Source organism: Benincasa hispida, unplaced genomic scaffold, assembly GCF_009727055.1.
Source record: "Benincasa hispida cultivar B227 unplaced genomic scaffold, ASM972705v1 Contig876, whole genome shotgun sequence".
Lineage (NCBI taxonomy): Eukaryota > Viridiplantae > Streptophyta > Magnoliopsida > Cucurbitales > Cucurbitaceae > Benincasa > Benincasa hispida.
The window spans coordinates 1-4,922 of record NW_024065210.1 but is presented as its reverse complement, the minus strand read 5'-3'; the positions used below and the strand labels follow the sequence as shown (position 1 = coordinate 4,922).

General features: G+C 28.9%; 1 non-coding gene across 1 annotated transcript; it reads left to right on the top strand.

Annotated features, from left to right (window-relative positions):
• Nucleotides 1–4,674: 4,674 nt before the first annotated feature.
• On the top strand, nt 4,675–4,747 carry TRNAE-CUC. Its single transcript has one exon. It is a non-coding gene; the product is annotated as a tRNA-Glu (tRNA).
• Nucleotides 4,748–4,922: the final 175 nt, after the last annotated feature.

The window sequence follows — 4,922 nt, the reverse complement described above, 5'->3', positions numbered from 1 at the left end:
AGCCTTCAAGAGTGAAACTTGATCATTCAAGAAAACTGAAACTTGCTCCTTTTTCCTTCTTGTTTATGTTTCTAGATCATCTGATTACCTTTTGATTGTCATATGATTACCTTTTATTCCTTGTCACATAGTTTGTTAATTATGATATTGTTATTTGACTACAATTTGATTACAATATAATTACCTTCTAATGGAAATGTATTCAATCCATATACTAAAAACAATGTCAAACAACTCCAAAATCAAATTGCAATATGATAATAGCAATATCATTCATATACTAAAAATAACTCCAAAATCCATATACTAAAAACAATGTCCATAACTCCAAATAATACATTGTTATATACTCAAATGAAAACAAATAGTAAGAATATCTTTGATGTCCGTAATATGATTGTTCAAACAGGTGGATTTTGACATCTTCTTGTGTTATGACCAACATGCTTACAACGACTACACTTTTAGCACTTCAATTCACCAATTGGAATCATCATTTTCTTTAGAGGTATTTCTGCTTGACGTATAACAATCAGAGACAATATAGTGCTATTCACCCCTACACTACTCCATTCATTAGGGTTACCAACAGGAAGAACTACTCCACCATATGTTGATGCTAATGTGCTAGCAAAATAAAACTTTGAGACAAAAGAATATGGATTTTAAATCAAGTCCACAAATAACAACAAGAACATGATTGCATGGTATTTCTTCCAAATCCAAAGTGTGATAACTACAACTATGGCAATTCAACTTTACCATAAATGTTTTACCTCTATCAACTACTTGATATTCAAAATCACCAATAGGATTAACCTAAAAAAAGTTATAAAATCAAAATAAATAATATAAAATGGAAATTAGATAACAATCACATACCAATCTGATGTCAATTAAATAACAATCATATACCAATCTGATGGCAATCAACATAAGATAATGATTAAGCAGTCAAATAGCAATCACTTCAATGAAACTCTGAAATTCATCAACTAGCTTTCTTTTCACTCTTTCAGCTCAATAACTCAAAATACTCCTCAAACTAGATGCTAATTTATGTCCAATCATAAAACCACCATTGAAGTAACTCTCTGATTGAATCAAGTAGTGATGCAACGGTAAATTTCTTTCATTTTTCAATACTGAAGTCAAACTCTCAGTAATATTTATTGTCATCATTTGTTATCTTCTTTGCTAAGAGTATACATGGGCCCGTCTATCAAACCCAACATTCCTAAGATATTCTCTAAGAGATTGGTATATTGACTTCATCCACCTCATATACAACTCAAAATCATCTATTGTATAAGATTTTGCACAGGAATGAAAAATTTTATCGATTAAAGAATCTTCGAATGACAACTTCACATTCTTTAAAAGATGTTCCATACAAATACAATATTGAGCTAATGGAAACACATTTAAAACAGCTTTTGAATTGCTTATATGCCTATCAGAAACAATAATTAATCTTTCTCGATCTCCAAAACAAAATTTTAACGTCTCAAAAAACCAGTTCCAAGAGGCGTCATTTTTTTAATCTACTATGCTAAAAAAAGATGAAAAGTTTGACAATTACCGTCCATCGTTGATACAGTCAGTAATGTTCCAGCATATTTATACTACAATATCTCCAACCTTCAGTTGGTGACCCCATAGTCATGAAGCAATATTTAAAATGTCCATTTAAATCCAGTTCATGTTGAGTAAATGACCGAACAAAAAAAGAGGAGAAAAAGAAATAACTTATTATAAATGCACGTGCAATCTGTTAACTGGTTACTAATTGATTACTACCGATTACTATATAGCTAGTTGACTGATGTACCAATTAATAGGTATATCAGTCAACTGATTACTAACTAATTACTATCTTATAACTATAAAATTAATTAATGACATAACAAAATAAGTGGAAAAAAAAGCCTAGATTCATTTCTTTTAACTTAAAAAAGAACTTGAGAATCAAAGCATAAGAATCGTCAACATCTCCTTTCAACAACTTCATAATAGATTCTTTTGCCCTTCATGCTTTATAATAACTAACATTAATCTCATAATTCATCCGCATGTGATGTGTAATATCTTTTGGTGTTGAGTTATCATAGCTATATCTTAAATTTCCGACCATACAATCACTAACAAACTGTGAAGATGTCTGCCTATGAGAAGCACGAATCATCATAGAGCAATTATGCTCACTAATATACTTTCAAATCATCCATAATATGCTCTAATAGACCATTGACAACCATCTTATGTACATTCCAACTCAACAAATTTTGGATTTGATCTCAAAGTTCTAAACTCAAAATTATTCTTCACTAGCAAACTAGTCCTTCTTCTTCAAAGAATGACATAGAAGACATATTGTTAATATGGAAATTTCTAAAAACTTCTAATTCACCTCCAAAATCGACCTGAATTATAGAAGAAGAATTACCAGCTGAAACTTCCAAAAGTATATTCACAACATGAGCAACCAAAAGATATTTTGTAAATTGATCCTTAATTACTGTTTAAAAAAAAAAAATACATCTTTATCTTCAAGAATCTTAACAATATGTTGAACCTCAGTATTACCTAATTCCAATAAAACTAAGAGTTTAATGGATGAATCAAGTCAAATTTCCTTTTGTATGAGGTTAACAAAAGACACAAAAAGCATCATTTCGTCAACTAACATACCAATAATTTTGTAATCTACATAGCATTGTCGATCATCCCATTGACCACTATGGAAAATGAATATTGGAAGTTTAACCATAACTACAAATTACTATAAAAAAAATACAAAAACTAAGTATAAGATTAAACTCACATTGATATATAAGTATTCAATATCAATTATGGTAATCAGATAGAAATCAAATATTAATCAGATAGTCATCACTTGACAATAAAAATAGAAATCACAAAGTATTTAATATCTAACAATCAGATGGAAATCAGATGTATATCAAATAGAAATCAGGTAGGAAATAGATGACAATTAGATATAAATCATCTCAATAGAATAGAAATTTGAAATGGAAAGAGAACATAAAATAATCAAAGAACAGTAAAAGAATAAGATCAGAAACTAGAACACAAAATCTTTAAATAGTGAAACTGAACACAAACTGAAGCACAAACTACAAATAATCTTCAAGCAAGAAAGAATTTCAAGGAAACAATCGAACAGACTATCTAGTTTAAAAAATATAAATCAAACGCAATCTGAACACAAAATCGAATGAAAATTGATCAAGAAAACAGAAAAATTAAACTACAAGCGAAGATGAACTTCAAGGAAACAATTGATCAAACTTTCATCTCAAAGAAATAAATGAAACACATACCTAAATACAAAAATCTCAACCAATAAAAGACTGATATTGAAATAAAAATTGTTAACACGCAATCGTGAGAAGGAGAGGACAAACTTCAAGCAAAAAAATCAAACATAAATCGACTTCAAGAAGTCTCCAATTAATGCAATCAAAATCAAAAGAAATCTTCAACGTGAATCATGAACAATACAATTGAGAGAAATCATGAATCAAAAGAATCTTGAACGTGATTTTAGGGCTTGTTTTTTCAAAGAGATGAAGGCTTCAATCGTATAAAGAAAAATGCAGGAGAGGACGAAATCGGAAATCAAGATTTAATGAGGGTAGTTTTGGAATAAGCAAAAAATAAAATATAAATTCTAAGAATATGATTTTTCCCTTTTTAAGATTTTGCCATAAATACAATATTTTAAAAATGGATGACATGGATGCTAAATATAATAAATTTGATACCCAATGCAATTTTCCAAATTTTAATTTGTGGAATGAAATTTAATTTTATATTCATTTATATATAGGTGTTGACACATTTTTTTAATATTTATTATGTGATTCTTTCCCTCGTATGTATACTTGTTTCGAAGGATAGAGTGCTTATTCTTGAACAAACTTGGTTTGTTGATCTTATACTTTGGAACTTGATTTGTTGATCTTGTATGTTGGATCAAATGTTTGGTGACTTGTTGATCTTGTACGCTCGACCAAAGTCTTGAAGTCGTGAATGTTTCTAATATCTTCATCTTATCTTAAAGTCCTAAGACTTTCAAGAAAATGTTGGTCTTTAAAGCCTTGTGATCTTTAACTTTAGGTTTTGAAGTCTTATAATCTTTAAAGCGTTTATGGTCTATGAGGGATCTAGGAGTTTTAAACATTTTGGTCTTCAAATTATGCACATATATATTTATTTTTTAAAAAAAATAAAATAAATAATGTGTTCTCAAAGTTTAATGTCCTACTTTTTTACAAATTGACATGTCGCTGTGTTGTTATCGTGTTGTTGTTGTGTCACGTATCAGTGTTCGTGTTTCCTAGTCCATCATTAATAAATTTTGCTCTATTTGTAATTTATTAAAAATGTTGTATGCACTAAATTATTAGCTCTAAAAATATTATCCATTACAATTATCCGATATCAAAATGTAATCAATGTGAATATAATATGAATAATAACCATCAAAGTTAAAAGGTTTCTTCTTCTTCCTCTACATATGTGTCTTCTTCAGTGAAGTGGGATGAATTTTGGAGTTTCTCTTCGAAAATGGCTTTCAGTTCGATTCGTGGATTCTCATTGAACTCCAATAATATCATATTATATATATACGTTATGAAAATTGTCAGTTCCGTTGTAGTCTAGTTGGTTAGGATATTCGGCTCTCACCCGAAAGACCCGTGTTCAAGTCCCGGCAACGGAAGCCTCTTTATATTATTTTTTTTTTTTGTTTTTTTTTTTTTTCCCAAATATCTTGTCAAATTATGTGAAAAATTATAATATAAAATTATGTTATAGAAAGACTCTTTTTTAGGATCCTAATTTCATTTATTTGATTAATTCAGATTCTTATTGTGAATCTAAATTATGAATTATGA